Genomic DNA, 17,615 nt, shown 5'->3' on the forward strand with positions numbered 1-17,615 from the left:
TCTGCAAAGCTAGCACCATCACCAGAATTTAGAACAAGTTTTGTTTTGATCCACATTTCACAGTATATGTCCTGACCACTTGAACCATTTTAAAGTACTGCATCTTAATACTGAGAGGGACTTTTAATCTATTCAAGGAAAGCAAGTATACAACAAATAGGAAAAAAATTAAATAGATTCTTCATATGGAAAAGAATTAGCCCCATAATGCCCCTTTTATTTTTCTACAGATAGTTAAATGATACAGAATGCATTCATTTTATTTCTCTGCTTAAAAAAAGCATTTTACCAGTCCCTAGCACACAGTTCGCTCAACAACTGAACCCTGTCGCAGACATTCTGTAACCACAGCAGAAACATTTCCCTAGAGAACTTGGCTACCCTCTGTGTTTTAACACAAACTGTGAAAACAAAAGCAAAACTCATCCGGAGCTTTTCCACAACCTTGATTTTTCAGAAGGCTGTGTGTCTCTTTATCATTTGCTTAAGAAAGCCATTTCTGGAAAATGAGGGTAATAACATGTCTCATTTCAGCTTTCTTCAAAACAAAACCCCTAAGGCTGCAATCCTGTCTTTACTTGGAAATAAACCCCACTGAAACCAGGGGAAAGCAGGCATAGGACTTGGCTGCTTCTGTAAGATACAGTATTTTACCTTGTATTTCATATTAACAATGCATACCTATAAAGAACAGGTGGAATCTTACTTGACTGTCAGGACAAGCCATTAACTATCAGTAAATCTTTCTTGCCTGCATTCAGCTTCAGTTTGTCAGTTCCCAACCAGCTAACTGACTCAAGACACCTCTTCAATTCAATGCATTCAGCTCCACCTAAATGAGATGAAAAGAAGAGACAGAGGTAGGTTTCACACAGATACAGACACATAGACAGCAAGGAGTTTGGCCAGAAACCTAAGCGACCACAGAATACCTGGGCTTTTGAAGTTAAACAGCAAAATTTAAGAAAGCGTTTTCAGGAATCTGCATGTTTTAAAGGAATGAAACTGCCATTCTTCGAACTCCCACAGTTCTACCTACAGATGGGAATGTTATCTACATCTCCCATTCTACAGCAAGTGAAATACCCAGACTGTTCGTTCTAATTTGATGAACTAATCACAAATGGAAAGGAAAGAAGACTGAACACTAATTTTAAATGTATACTGAAATGGGGGGGGGGGGGAGGGAGAAAAGGCATTGTGCCATTAACATCATCTTCATTGCCAATATCCAACAGTGTTCTTTGGTATTTAAAGTCAGCAGATCATGGCTTCCTATAGAAGCCGTCTATGGCGCCAAAAACTTGCTCCAGAGGGATTCCCAGCTCTCCTTAGCCAATACAGTTATTGCTAAAGGGACAGGGATTGTAAATCTTGGTGGAAACAGTAGAATGCAGGTACACTATTGGATTCTGACCTGACTCTTTTTCTTTCTTTCTTTCTTTCTTTCTTTTTCTTTCTTTCTTTCTTTCTTTCTTTCTTTCTTTCTTTCTTTCTTTCTCTTTCTTTCTGTTTGTTTGTTTCTATCAGAGCATTGTACAATTTAAAATTATGAAAATATGTGAAATATAGGCAAAATTAAAACAAATTAAAATGTTAAGATCATTAAACTATTTTTGACCATAAGTAGGTTACTTCAATAGCATTATTTAATACAAAATGTTCTTATGTACATGTGATAGGCTATAAATTGCATGCGCATAAGTGGTGCATCGAATGAATTTCTCCACAGTCATGGGGAAAAAATTATTGTATCCAGGTAGCCTGATTTTATTTGATTTTTTTTATCTTCCTACTTTGCTTCAAGATCCATTAAGTGACTTCCAGATGGTCCAGTTTTTGTCGTATACTGTACTTATGTTTATCTATATTTATCTAGATATAAATATGTCTAGCTATCAATTCATCCTTCATATGGGCATTTCTGCTCTACCTAATCAAGCTTTTTGAGGTTTCAAGGAAAGAAACGGATTTCCTTCACCTTATAAATTCTAAGAGGAATATTTTCTTTGATGATGGGCTACTACAAACAGGCAAGTTGTGTAAGTGACCTCATCGCACACAACTTTGCAGCTCTTATTTTGTGTGTATAAAACCTGAATTTCAGAGATTTAGCCATATGTGACATCATAATCCAACACCCCCTCCATTTGAGCTCAATTAAAAAGGAAGTTCAGTGCTTATTGTAAAACGGGCCTGTTGCATGTGAGAAATTTTTAAATATCTCAATGGAAGTAGATCTTCTTTCCAACATCCACACAAATGATGACAAGGATAGATGCATATTAATGGTACTACATGAGTGGAATATAATAGAGTGTCATTGATACAAATGATAGATGTATTGTATCACATCTAAACAATCTGCTGTGGCGTTTTTAGTGAATGAGGCAAGCTCCCAATTGTGTTCAAGCAGCTCCTTGCCTCCCAAAAAAGAGAGAAGCAGCTGTGCAAAGACCTGTGGCCAATTCACACAGTGTGCAGCAAATGCCAAGTATGTTACAGCTGGCCATGAAGCAAAGCTGTTCTCTGCATTTCATGGTCAGAATCATTTTTCTTTATATATGTGAATAAAGGGAACACCATCACAATTAGGTACTAAACTTTCATCTAGCTATGGGATGTGACAGTCTTATTTTTGTTTGCTCTAATAGTCAGGGCTTGCAGATTAGAAGGCTGTGCATTTGAATCATATTAGATTCAAGTATCTGTCTTTGGTAATGGACTATATATCAAATACAAATTCTGCAGTCGGAAAGCCCCAAAGATCAGAGACTCCAGGGAACTCTTTCTGATCAGAGTAAACACCCCTGGACTAGATGCACAGTTAGTCTGGCTTGATACAAGACAGCTTTCCTATGTTCCTAATCAAACAGACTCATAGACAAATTCCACAAATTCTATGGAGATAAGCAGCTGACTATCTAATCCAGTACTCTATCTACTGCAGACAGATTGTGGATGGCCTTTCATGTGAAAAGGCTTCTGTGTTGTAGTAGCAAATACAGATGGGTGCTTCATGCGTCATCATGCTTTGTACAAAGCATGAAACATGGCCCTATAGGTGGTGCGGAGGCCCATCTCCCACCCCTGGAACTGGCCAGGACATTTACCAGACTCTGTGCACTGTCAGGGTCCTTCTTTGGCAGCAGCGCTCCAATCTGGGCAGGAGCTCAGCCAGTCTTTCCCCACCTCCTCAGGCAACCCAACCACTCTGACAAGGAGGTGGGACAGGGAGTCTCCCTGTGCAGTCTGTGAGTGGTTGGTTGTCTGGGAAGGCAAGGAAGGGCCAGACGGGGTCCTGCCCAGACTGGAGCGCTGCCACTGAAGAAGGATCCTGCCAGTGTGTTGAGCCCAGTAAGTGGCCCGGCCAGCCAAGTGGGTTGGAGATGTAGCAAATCATTCTAGAAACAATTTCATTACAGAGTTACATATAACCCACCTGCACATGATTTACAGAGAGAACTGTGGCATAATTCCTATACATATATTATTATTTCCTCAGTATGTATACAGAATTGTATATGAGAGAGAGCACATAGTAGACATGGTCTAGAGGGGCGGGATATAAATTTAATAAATAAATAAAATAAAATAAATATGCTCAAAAAGGAAGGGCACACTCAACAGTTCTATTCACAGTAAAGGCCCAGTGTAATGAGACTTCAGAAAACTGAATGCAAAGCCTGCTAGAGAGCAAATAAATTTCATTTATAGCTTCCTCTGTTCATCTCAGAGGAAGAAGAATTTTGAAAATCTGGTATCCAGGTATGTGTCGAAAGATAATGTGCTTTGTTTGCAGAAGAAGTCAGGAAATGGCTTTATGTTTCCCTCGTTACCTACACTCACTCTCCTTCCCTCCATCCTAGGAATATTTTATTCATCATTCATCCTCAGGCACTCTCTCTCTCTTTTAATGCAGAGCATCTAATTAGGAAATGCAAAGTCATGAGGTTCTATCCAAAACACATTTGCTCAGAAGGATGCCCTGATTTCCAGAGAGTGTTGCACTATTCATAGCCACAGCTAGAATGATTCAACTGACTGGTGGGCAGGGTTGAACTTCAAAATTTAATAATCCAATTTATAAATAAATAAATAAATAAATAAATAAATAAATAAATAAATAAATAAATAAATAAATAAATAAATACATGTAATGCGTGTTGTGGGTTTTTCGGGCTCTTTGGCCATGTTCTGAAGGTTGATCTTCGTAATGTTTTGCCAGTCTCTGTGGCCAGCATCTTCAGAGGACAGCACTCTGTGCTCTGGTGTAGTTGGCTTGGGAGTGGAGCATTTATGGCTGTGAGATAGGCTTGTCTTTTTCTGTAGATGGGTGATTAGTGTGTCTTGTTGTTGGTGTATATAATACATCCATAAATACTCCACTCCCAAGCCAACTACACCAGAGCACAGAGTGCTGTCCTCTGAAGATGCCGGCCACTGAAACTGGCGAAATGTTAGGAAGAACAACCTTCAGAACACGGCCAAAGAGCCTGAAAAATCCACAACAACCATTAGATCCTGGCCGTAAAAGCCTTCACAAATACCAATAAATGTAACTTTGAATAAATGTCCAAGAGATGGACTGCAAGCATTTGCACACCCTGATTCTACATTCCTGAGAATCACTGGAGCTGGATCACCGTAGACTGAACAATGGATCAAAGAACACCTGGAAAATATGTACAAACAAGGCCTTTCTGTCTGTTGGGACCCCTGTCACCCCAAGTCACAAGGTCTTCAAATAAGCATTTTTTAAAAAAAAAATGCCTGAATTGACTCTCCATTGGTTTGATTCTGTCTTTACCACAACCAGACATTGTGTACCATAGGTGACCCATGACCTGAGCAAGGGGGTAATTGTGTAACAGAGTTTTGAATTTCATTTCTGGATAAAATAATCCTTTTTTACATGAGTATGGAGGCTTTCAGAGGAGAATAGCTTAAAGTTTCCAGATATTCTACTCCTTTTCTCATTAACTGGCACTGATCTTCTCAACTCACTCTGAGACATTAGTACTAGAGAGAATAAAAACATTTTATTACTTTCAGTTGGGAACAGCAAACTAACCAACCAACAAATAATGGACTTCCAGTAGACAAAAGAGAGGGAAATAAAACACTCTGAATAGAGGCAGAGCTCTCTTTGAATTCTGCGGCAGGAAGGAACAATTGGCCATTTCTGGGTAGATTGAAAGTTACCGGAGCCAGGATGCCTCCCAGCCAAACAAGCTGCATCGGGATGGTAAAAACTCCAACAGACGGGTCCCAAAACTTTGTGGTGAGTCACCTCAGACTGAAAGCCATTCCCACCTACATAGACACCAAGAGTCCAGAAGGTGGAAAGGAAAAAATGGAAGTGTCTATCATTAGTATTACAATGGTACCAGCGCCTGACATTTCAAGTGATCTCAAGTTCAATATTGCAAACAAAAGTGGAATCGAGATTAGCCTTACACAGCCACAGAAAGACGATGAACAATTATTATTCTCTAGAATGATCAATTGCAAGGTTTCTTCTTATTTGCAGTTTACCAAGTCAAGACTCTCCAAGACTTCTCTTTGCATCAGCAAGATGTCTTGACATGCGCTCTCTCGCTCTCTCTCATCTCCCCATTCTTCACCTATTTTTTGTGCAGGTAATTGCAGATTCTACACAGAATCTACACAGAAACATGTCATTCTGCATGAGAATTCCAACAACCTTGTGCTTTCTTCTGTTCTCTCCAAATGGCTCCTATGCAGGGGGGGGGGGGGGAATCTGCATTGTGCAAGTATTCAAAACACACCCATGCACAACTGTGTGGCTTGCTGTTACTTTAAGAAGAAATTGCCATTTTGTGAGGAAATTACAGATCTCATGGGTAACTGTTCCAAAAGAAACATAAGGATCTAACTCAGTCAGTAGAAGATTGCTCCTGCTAAAACAGACAACTGTCAAAATTTATAACTAGCCATTACAAATGAAACACTAGAAACATAGCCGAAGTCCTAGTTTTCCTTTTAAAATCCTTTCTAAAGTTTCTTAACCACCACAGGATTTGTCTCCTCAAGGGTGGGAGCAAGGAGTGCTCCCTTCCATGAGGTGTCTGTAATTTGTGTACAATGTCTGGGCAGAAAACTAGTGTCTTATTCCTTTGTGAAAGCAAAGCACACAAAGGCAATCACAGAAAGTATGGCTGAATGATTTAAGAAGTAAGCAAGAGGGAAGTATCTGCCACATCCAATTTTTGCAAGTCCTTGCATCAAGGCGCAGGTTAATGCATATTTATGCAGCTGCACAATTTGCACAAAATATTTTATTGCAAATGTGAGAACTGCCATCTAGACCAACTTATCTTGTAAGTGAGGGAACAAATCTGTGGCTCTTTCTACCAACTCTATATTGCAGTACATGGGAAAAAAGAGTTTGTGGGAGGGTGTTTAAATGCTCCAAGTTAGTTTGGTTCTATTTGGCTAATTTGTATGTGAGTTACACTTGGTAAGTGAGTTGGCCCCATTGGGTTAATGTGCTTTAACTGTGGTTTCAGGTTAATTTCATCACACTTGATCTTCACTGGCAAATTTATGCAGGAATTCTTTAAACAAATAGATCATATTTAAGCACTTTTATGATAACTGGTGGTTTCCGAGTCTTGCAGCTAAGGGCTCTGGAACCCAGGAGCAAAATAAGGATCATCCTTAGAATTTACTTGAGTTATGAGGCCCTAGGTAGAGATGATCTGGAAAAGTTCCCCCACACTGGCAACAGAGACAGCCAGGTGGGCACTGATTTAAGTTTGTCACTCTGCCTGATCCGGGAAGCCTTGCCTGTGAGTTTTAGGCAGGATTATAACTTGGCTTAGATGTTAGTTTCTCACAGTTCCCCTGTGCAATTCTCATTAAATAAATGTGGTCCAAGTTAAATCCATTTCTTGTACTTTGTCCTTTTATTGATACTGCCATCTTCAATGAACCAATGCAACAAAATCTTTTTAATGAAGAAGGATACAGCTGAGCTACGCTAGGAGAAAATTATGGCAGTGTTTTCTGGAAAATGCACAAATGAGTATTTGCCAAGCCTGCAGCAAATAATTCTTAAAGTCAACAACATTAGAAATTTCCCAGTTTTTTTTTTCTTGAACACAACATCCTTCATTATAAGAGTGGAGCAATATAGGGAAAAATCTAGGGATTCTTTTTCAATGATTTTGCAAAGATAATTTTTTCTAAAGTTTTGGGATTAGTCTTGACTGTTGCAGCAAAAATAACAAAGAGATGGGTTTAAAGATAGAAGAATACTCAACAGATTTACTTTATTATGCTTCAACTATCCATAAGAACAACAACGGACACAGCGTTAAGCTGGCAAGACATGACTTTACCAAACTGTGACATTTATAATATGTCATATTATAAGTGAGTAGACACTGTCTGGGGGGGCGAGGCATAAGTTGAATGAATGAATAAATAAATAAATAAATAAAATATTTGTAATACAGTGAATCAAGCTCTTTGGCAATGCCACATAATCTGTTCACTGAGTTTTGGCATCCCTTCCTTTAGGATGGCTATTCTAAGTCAAAGTTACTTCAATCTCTAGGATGAAAAGTATAACTTGAATATGAATACCACATGTGATTAGGCTGCTAATGAGACATTGGCAAAGATCCTACTGAGCTTCCTTGGAAGCAGTGGTTCCCAACCTTGGATTCCCCAGATGTTTTTAGACTACAAGTCCCAGAAGCCCTTGAAGCACAGCTAGTGGTGAAGGCTTCTGGGCATTGCAGTCTGGAGACCTAAAGTTGGGAACTACTGTTCTAAGGAGATAGTCCTGCCAGTATAGCGGGGGGGGGGTATTCTACTTGCACAAATGTGTTAGTGTGCATGTGATGGGAAGGTGTTCTTCATGGAAATCATTTCATGGGCAATGGCAGCACACTTAGTGGGACTTTCTGTTCATTGGGAGATCAGCTGATTATTGGCCACCAAATGAGGGAGAACATGATCCATAAGATTTATTCCTGCTATCATTTCCATTTTTTAATTTTGGATTCACACAAGCCTTGATATGACTCAGACTTTCCTACCACCAGCTGGCATGATGCATAGCGTCTGGGACATTGCAGTCATTTAATTCATTTTCTTTCCTTTCTTTTGGTATAATATTTTCTAATTGGTGATTCACGTGCTTCTCATTCTGGCATGCTGAGTGATACTATCCTCTCCCCCCCCTTTTTTTTCTGATACATAATATCTTCTTCTTAGCTTCGGAAAGAAAATATAACTAAATGCCCAGTGCATTGAGTTTATTTCTGGCCTAGATTTATTTTTCTTATAATATTCCCCTCATAACTGTTGAACAGGTCTCTACCAGGAGATTACAGAACTGCATCTTCCTTAGGTTTTATAACTCACATTTCATTGGGAGATTTGTTCTCCGTTATTTGCCCAGATGTTCATCTTCATTTAAAAAAAGATAGAAAAACATTTAAAGAAACTCCACTATTTTTTGCAAAGCTTAGACATTTGTCTTCTGAGTGTTCACTCAACCATCTTCTTTCACTTACACCCAAATTCCAGCATACATCATTTCATTGCTGTCAGGACAGTGAAAATTATAGAAAGGATTATTCGTTAACCACATTTGTTCAGAAGTGAGCCAAGAATTTCTCCACCAAGGGTAAATACCACAAATATTTTCTCTCTTTCTTTGTTTTGGGAATTGTTTGTTTCTTTGTAAGACAGCAATCTTACTTTTAGAAGTTTTTGTTGTTGTTGTTGTTGCTGTTGTTGTTCTGTTTTACAAAAGCACTGCTGTAATATTTTCTGCACAGAGAATATAGCACACAGAATGCTAGTTCAGAAGCCAGTTCATTATTTCTGTTCTTAGTAATGTATCTTCTGCCACTGCTTCAGCTGCCTCCCTCCTTTTCTTGAACTACCTCTAGTGCAACATCCCATTGTAGAATGCAGGTAACTTTTTAGAAAATGAAGCACTTAATCTTGGCAAAGGTATACTGTATGCATATAAAGTGACCTGCAAAAAAAGATACAGGCAGTTTTGCTGGTCTTACAGAGTATTTTCATCCCACTGAAAATGTTTTACTTGCAAACCCACCCACCCACCTTTCCCTATATTAGGAATGAGATTATCTAGTTGCCTATTGGAGCTGGATGGGAATTTTGAACTTGTATCCTAGATTGGCCGTTGGATGCAGGTGCGTTTTCACCCATCCCATTCTTAATTGCCAGGTGAGGTTCAGAATAAATTTTCTTAACTTAGTTAAAGTCATTGGCCACAGCTTTGGGTAGTAGTGGGTAGTGCAAAGACAAGATCTGGAGTGAGTTCATGGTTAGCACATGATGTGAGCATTACAGTGGAGCCTCACTTAACGATTGCCTTGTTAAATGATGAAACCGCTATACGATGACTGTTTTACAATTGCTTTTGCGATCGCAAAATGATATTTTAATAGGCAAAATTCGCTTCCCGACTATCGGTTTCCTGCTTCGGGAACCGATTATTTGCATTACGACATTTTTAAAACAGCTGATCGCTGGCTTCAAAATGGCCACCCGCTGTGTAAAATGGCTCCCCGCTGTGTTTTTGGATGGATTCCTCGCTATACAGGCACCAAAAATGACCGCCCCTATGGAGGATCTTCACTGGACGGTGAGTTTTTCAGCCCATTGGAACGCATTGAATGGGCTTTCAATGCGTTTCAATGGGATTTTTTATTTCGCTTAATGAGGATTTTGCTGTACAGCGATTTCGCCGGAACGGATTATCCTCGTTAAGCGAGGCACCACTGTATACCATCTCTCTGTCAGGTGGACTCAATCGGGCATCTAAGGCAGTGGTTCTTAACCTTGGGTTACTCGGGCGTTTTTGAACTGCAACTCCCAGAAACCCCAGTCAGCACAGCTGGTGGTGAAGGCTTCTGGGAGTTGCAGTCCAAAAACACCTGAGTAACCCAAGGTTAAGAACCACTGATCTAAGGAGAGGTTGTTTTACATAGGGTAGGCTTCCGGACAGCAGCCCACTTAGGGTCACAAGACTCTATGGACTGAGAAAGAATACTGTTCAATGGACAGCACGATTCAGAAATAGGAGCTCGCCCTGCTCTATTGAATTGTCCGGAGGTATAGGCTACTCTGGTCTGTGAAGGAGATTGCACTATGATCAGCCCCCCTTGTATTTGAGGGATTAGTTTAATTAGTTAATAAAGTTGTGGCCCAAGTTTTAACCCAACAACCTGTGTCTCGCCTCTTTCTTTCCAGGCTGGGAGGGCAATGTGCCTTTAATGGGTGTGTGTGTCTTGCCTTCAGGAATTTAAAAAAAAAAACTATAAAGATGCATATGCATACTAAAGGAAAGCTTTCCCCTTTGCTGAAGAGAGCAATTATCACTCCTAGGAATTTCTAGGAGCAGCATTTCTTCCTTCCAAAGCAAATTATTACTTTTTGGGAGATTAATTGTGAATCAGAGAACTGTAAAAAGACACTTGAAGCTTCTCTGCCCCACATATATCTATATAGTAGAGTTAAGCCAGAAGCAGTGACCATTTTGTACTTGTAGCCTACTGTTAGAAGTGCATGGATCCATCCATATCCAGTCTGTGACAGTTTTATATACCTTCAGTCTTTCTATCTTTCATTATTGCATTTTTTCTACTGTTTTTCTGCCCCATGAGTTAAGTCCTCCATCTTGCGTCCCTGAGAGAAAAGATGATATTCTCTCACAAGTTCACTTGCCCTCTGCCAGCACACTCGCCTCTTACTTCTGCCCCCCCCTTTGATTTTTCTCACTCTGAAGGATGGGGCTAAGAAAAGTAGATCGTGCCCACGAGACTGTTATCTGTAGTTTTCCTCTGGATAGTGTGGCAAAGGTGACTGTTCCTTCTGGGAGCAGTCCAGTTTTTTTTTGCTCACTCAATCTCTTCCTCAAGCTTACATTCGCTAGACCTATTCAGACATTACCATCAGATGGGCCTGCTATGCTTTCAGGGAAGCACTTAATCTCTCCCCACTCTGCCATTACTACATGAATGTGATACCTGTACTGTACAGTTAATGCATCAGCTCTCCTAGGGTAAAGCCCAGGCTTATCCCCATGTTTACAGCCCAAATGTGAGCAGGAACCTCTTTTCTGCAGGCACATCTCCTTCCACATATAGGAACTGATGACAGAGTGAGGTGGAGTTCTACACTTCCTTAAAAGTTTGGTAAGTTTATCTATGAACCTAATGCATCAGTAGGGCCCTTCTCTTCTTACCTCACTCATTCCCACATCACCATTTCTCATCCGAGGGATGGAACAGACATTATACAGTATATAGTTGCAATTAGAAAAGGAAAATGGGTGTGAATGTCACAGCTGGGTCTTCTGTCATGTCCCTGAATTTGCAGATTAACTTGTTTTATTTTGTGATTACTTTTATGGGCTTAAGCTCACGATTCCTCAGGAAATCTGATTTCTCAAACATGAAAGAATGCCTCCCTCACATCTCTCTAACCCTAATGTGCCTTCAGCTCCAATTGCAACAAACTATAATGTCGGTTTCTGTTCTGAGTGGTGGCGTGGGGTTGGGGCTTTGATTTCAAGATAGAAGGTGGGAGGTATTGCTTCCTTCTCCTGCTTGCATACCTTTCTGCCTATCCCCAACTCTAGCAACACTCACAAGAGGCACACCAGGGGATCTGGACTTCCTGGGGAGGGCTTACCTCTTTTTTCTCTATCCCCATCTCTACTGAAGGGGCAGGAGGGGAAAAAGAGAGAGAGAGAGATGGCTGTCTACTGTTTTAATACAATATCTTTGCACCTAAATCAGCATCCTTTCCTTCAAAATAACAGGGACGGTGTTAAGGAGTTGTGAGGTAGCATTTTAAAAACCATACTCTGGGGGAATCTTCATGTTCATTTAAAAGCATCTTTATTTTCAAAACGTCAGCAGAAGATCTTTACAGCAAGCAGCTGCTTTTCAGCTAAGGGAAGGAGACGTCAGGAGCCACACTCTCTGTGGTTTCCCCTGCTGTTTCTCTTTCTCTTTTTATGAGTATAACAAGTTTAGCAGGGGGGCAGGGGGAGAATACAGCTGGTAAGTTCTGATGAATTCCTTTTTCTTCTTCTTCTTCTTTCACTAACCTCTTTGAGGCAAGGAATCCCATTTCAGGCTAACCCAGTAAAAGGAGCTGTGCTGATTACAAGAACACATCAGTCATTTGGAACCCACATTGGCATCACTGCATTTTCCATTGCAAACCGGAGCGGTTTGCGCCAAATCCTGCTTATAGAAAGCCTAAATACTGTCCCTGTAAACAAGGCTCTGTAAACACAGGGTTGAAAGTCATGCAGATTTCTCCACGCTATGTATCTAAGAATGTAAGAGTTGGCTGGTTGCATCTGGCCAACATTTCTTTAGTTGTCTTGTTCCTGGAAGTGTCCAGCCAATGCCTCTGGGAAATTACAAGGTCAAGAGTTGATGACCCTCACATTTTTATTCCCTGGAGGAAAGAGAGGGAAAGTGAAGACCATCCCATAGTCACACTGGCATAGCTAACGGTCACTGATATTGATAGATGTCTTCCTTGCATTTTCAGTAGCAGCAGCAACAACACAATAGTTTGTATAGCACCTTCAACTGTCTAAAGTGTTTCACATGCATTACTTAGTTGTAATCCTTACAACAGTCCCTGTGAGGGAGAGATGGGGAGCTACAAAAATTGATAGATTACAAGACTCATCAGCTCTATGTAGCCTAATCTGTGATGAGGGGGTCAGCAGAAAGGCAGTCCTTTGGATCAAGAAACCTGCACAGTCTTTGTCTCTGCTAGTCTGGTTTCAGCTTACTGCAGGATTTCAGTCCTGTGTCCATCATAGCATGCTTAACATTGCTGCTTTTATTTGGAAGCAGCAGCAATTGTACTCCTAGTCCAAATTGGAGCCCCACGTTCAAGAAAGTTTTGTTAATTAAATAGCATCCAGGTTGGCTGTTCATGGCAAATTTGCCCATCAGCAAGCAATGTCGCTCAAGAGTAAGAGTTAAATGCTTCAGTGTTTAATCTTTAGAAAGCATGCTTACTCACAAGGTTTGTACTGTGGCATGAGAGACATTGCAGGAAATTTAGTAAGGCTAGTCCAAGACATTTTATTGCAATGAGTAGAGCATCAAATGTTACCCCAGCAACCACTCAAGGCAATGTGGTTTATTACTCAAGACAGACAAGATATTTTGGCACGTGAAATAGAGAGTCTTGCAACAAAATCTTGTAAATTTAAGAACTGCCTTTTGCTACTATTTCATGACATACAATATCTGCTGCCTGTGATGGTTGACTCACTCTGCCTAATTATAGAGTTGGACCTGAAATTTGTTATCTCAATAATTTGTTTAACTTTCTAGTTTAAAAAGAAGAAGTGACTTAGTGGGGACAATCTGTACAGAAAATTGTATTAGCTATTGTAATAGCTACTAGCTATTCTTAGAACAGAGTGCTGATGACTGTAGTCTTTGTCTCCAGTGATACATCCTTAAATTTGATTATCTTTCCTTTCCTTCATTTCTGCCCTTTGAAGTCTTAGTATTCTTCTGATTTCTTGGCTACAGTCTGTATTTGGATTGATGACTAACCAAATTAAGCAAAATCTTTCACTCTTCCAATTTCTTCATTGTCAGTGTCAAAGTTGTGTAGTTCTTCTTCTGATTTTTTTCTTAATGATCAACTGCAATCCTGCTTTGACACTTTCTTCTTCTACTTTCAGCAGAAGTTCTTTCAAGTCATTGCTGCTTTCTTCCAGCAAGATGGTGTCATCTGCATATCTTCCATTATAAAGGTTTCTTCCACCAATTTTCACTCCTCCTTCATCTGAATCTAGTCCAACTTTTTGTATATGTTCTGTATACAAACTGAACAGATGAGGAGATAAAATAAACCCTTGGCTGACACCTTTGCTTACACGAAACATTTCGTCTCTCCATATTCTGTTCTAATGGTAACTTCTTGTCCACAATACAGGTTATACATCAAGACAATCAAGTGTTGAGGTACACCCATTTCTTTCAGAACAACCCATAGTTTCTCATGAGCCATTCAGTCAAAGGCTTTGCTATAGTCTATAAAGCATAGACTGATCTACTGTATGAGTCATCATCACCCTTCTTTGTTTCTGATTCCTAGACTAAAATTTCCAGCCACATTCTTCTTTGTTTCCTACTTTTGCGATCTAAACAACTATGATTATAAGCATATCTTGTTTTGGGGTGTGATCAATTTCCTCTTTCAAAGCTTTCAATTTCATATTCTTCAGCATCTGTTGTTGGAGGATGGATTTGAATGATGGTTACATTGATAGGTTTTCCCAGAATTCTGACAGATATGATTCAGTCAGACATTGCATTATAGCCTTTAACTATCTGTGTTATATCTTGTCCCATTATTAGAGCTGCTCCAATCCTTTTGAGTTTTTCATTTCCAGAGCAGAACATGTTGTAAGTGTCTGACTGAAAATGTCCAAGTCCAGTCCACTTTAGTTCACTGATGTCAAGCACTGCAATGTTTAAAATTCCTTTCCTGCTTTATGGTTTCCAGTTTAACGTGATTCATAATTCTCATATTCCATGTTCCAACCATATGTGTTGTGCAGCACTGGACTTTCCTTTCACCTCTGTGCATGTCAACCACTAGACATCTTTTTGGCTTTAGTGTAGTTGTGTCATAAGCAACAGCATTATTCATATTTGTCCTTTGCTCTTCCCCTTTATTGACTGAATGCTTTTGGGAGTCTCAACTTTCATCACTATCCCTTGCTTCATTTTGAACTGTCATAATAGAACCATCAAAGTCAATGGAGGTTAATTTCAAAATCCCATTTATTTCAGAGTTCATTCTTTTAGATTCAACCTTCATAAACTACAATTCACTTTGTTTACATGTGGATACGTACTTCTAAAATTGATCAAATCTGATTTTTTTAAAATCTGTTGTTGCAGAATCTTCATATGATTGTGCATCACTTTGGGGGCCCTCATTTGCTAAGAAGTGATAAATAAATATTTTAAATTAAAAGGTAAAGGTTCTCCTTGACATTTAGTCCAGTCGTATCAGACTCTAGGGGGCGGTGCTCATCCCTATTTCCAAGCTGTAGAGCCAGAGTTTGTCAATAGACAGTTTCCGTGGTCATGTGGCCAGCGCGACTAGACACAGAATGCTGTTACCTTCCCACCGTGGTGACACCTCTTTATCTATTTGCATTTTTACATGCTTTCGAACTGCTAGGTTGGCAGGAGCTGGGACAAGTGACGGGAGCTCACTCCGCCACGTGGATTCGATCTTATGATTGCTGGTCTTCCAACCTTGCAGCACAGAGGCTTCTATGGTTTAACCCACAGTGCCACCACATCCCAAATTCTAAATAGTTCTAAATAAACACATACATTGAAGCACAGGCAAGAAAAGAACCAGTGATTTCACTAAGGGAGTGAGGATGAACATGATGGAGGTGGTGAGTTTTCTATAAAGAGTAGAATGAAACAGTTTATAGAGAGCTGTGGGACTTTGTGTAAGACCTTTTCAAAGAACTGTGGATTTTAAGGAGCTGGATATTTCATGTTATGATGCCTCACAGAGCTCAGGATATCTATTTCATTGAAAAAAATGTTCTGAAATAAACCAGGTACATCTCCTGCAAGTCCTACTCTTGTCAGTTATTAGAAAATAAGTTACAGTTTCAGAAAATTCCAAAAGAAAAGAAGCATGGTGAGTTAAGAAGTTTCTTAGGGAATAGAAAGACAGCTCAAACCATCCTGAGTAATGGCTACTTGGATAGGTTTCCAAGGCTTCTAGCCAATGAAAAGTGTGCCTAACCATTAAAAAAAATCATGAATGTTGTTTACATTATAAACATGTTGCAGACATGAATGATAGGTACTATAAATGCTTATAAGTACCTTATTTATAAAGAGTCATTTATGAGGATTATAAGTAGTAAGTGCTTGTCAGCTCCTTCTAGACCCAGCACTGGCTGTTGCAGATGGCAGTATATCATGGTTATATGATTCCTAATGGGCTGTGGAGCCCTAAGTAAGAATCAAATAGCCATTTAATTAATGATGGATAGTCTCTTAAACAACTGTTATACAAACAGTCCATTATTATACACTATATATATTGCAGCTTGTCTTTATTACTTGAATAATTGATTCATTATTTGAGGGAGTACAACGAATGAGAGATTGCAGGTATTTTAAGACTGTTGTCCAACAGGGTGAAATAGACTTGCTCTCTATAATGTAGTATTTGCAAAAGAAGAGCCTTGGAGAACTCTATATAGCAGGCATAAAATAAGAACAAGTTCTTGAACTGAGTTCAGTTTTCCAGGAAATGAAAATGAGATATATTTTCCTTTTCTTCCTGAAGATCATTTGCCTAGACTTAACAACTAGACCTATGAACTGATTCAATTAGAACAAATTGGATTTATGGTTATTCTTGGATTGCTCATTTATTCATTCACTCCCAAACAATCAATGAATGTTGAAAATAGACTACACACTGGACTTAAACAAGAACATAGACAAATTTCATGTTTCCACCAGGTATAAAGTGCCCTCAACCAGCACCAAAGGCAAAATGGTGGATTAAGAAGCACAGCCATTTTACTAGCAAATCCAGTACAGTGGTGCCTTGCTTGACGAGGATAATCTGTTCCAGCAAAATCGCTGTAGAACAAAATTGTCGTCAAGCGAAAGTAAAAATCCCATTGAAATGCATTGAAAACCGGTTCAGTGCATTCCAATGGGCGAAATACCTCAGCGTCCAGTGAAGATCCTCCACAGGGCGGCCATTTTCCAGTGCCTGTAATGCGAGGAATCCATCCTAAAACTCAGCAGGCAGCCATTTTGAAGACCCGACAATCAGCTGTAAAGATCGTCGTTAAGCGAAAAATCAGTTCCCGAAGCAGGGAGCCGATCGTCGTAAAGCGGTTTTCCCTATCAAAACATTGTTTTGCGATCACAAGTGATCGCAAAAACTTCATCGTAAAGCGATTTCCTCATCTAACGAGGTAATCCTCAAGCGGGGCACCACGGTACGTAATTGGATTACTTACTTCTAAAATTAAAAATTGAGTCTACAGTGAACATTCAGCTTGCCTCTGGATTCAGACCAATTCAGCAGTTCACAAAGCAGAACGTAAGAGTAGAGATGGGCACAAACCTCAGTATGGAGGTCTGTGGCGGTTCATACCCATGGCACCACGGATACCCCATGTTCCCTTTTCCCACCTCCCTGGCTGGATCCCCCACTCAACAGTTAGTATGCACTCTCTGGTAGGAGATTGTCTCCGACCAGTCTCTGGTAAGAGCATGGGCTTCCCTGCCCCACCTCCTTGGCTGATCATCCACTCAGATAAGGAGGCAACACAGGCTTCTGCCGGGGGCTGGTCGAATACTTGAAGAGGAGGAGGAGAGAAGTGCACTCCAAATGATGAGCGTGTCTTAGGCAGGGGAAAGGGACACACAGCATCTGTGGTGCCACGTGTATGAATCGGCATTAACCTCTGAACCAAGGTTCGTGCTCATCTCTGTTTAAGAGCTTGGGGAGAAATATATAAATTTTGGAGACACATTGGC

General features: G+C 40.0%; 1 long non-coding RNA gene across 1 annotated transcript in view; it reads right to left on the reverse strand.

Moving 5' to 3' along the window:
- Positions 1 to 687: 687 nt before the first annotated feature.
- The window catches only part of LOC140707781 (uncharacterized), a 126,913-nt gene continuing 109,985 nt past the window's right edge, over positions 688 to 17,615 (reverse strand). Inside the window, exon 5 of the long non-coding RNA XR_012087962.2 lies at positions 688 to 832. This is a non-coding gene — a long non-coding RNA (uncharacterized LOC140707781). The remainder of the gene's footprint in view (positions 833 to 17,615) is intronic.

The sequence above is a fragment of the Pogona vitticeps genome, chromosome 5, assembly GCF_051106095.1.
Source record: "Pogona vitticeps strain Pit_001003342236 chromosome 5, PviZW2.1, whole genome shotgun sequence".
Classification (NCBI taxonomy): Eukaryota; Metazoa; Chordata; class Lepidosauria; order Squamata; family Agamidae; genus Pogona; species Pogona vitticeps.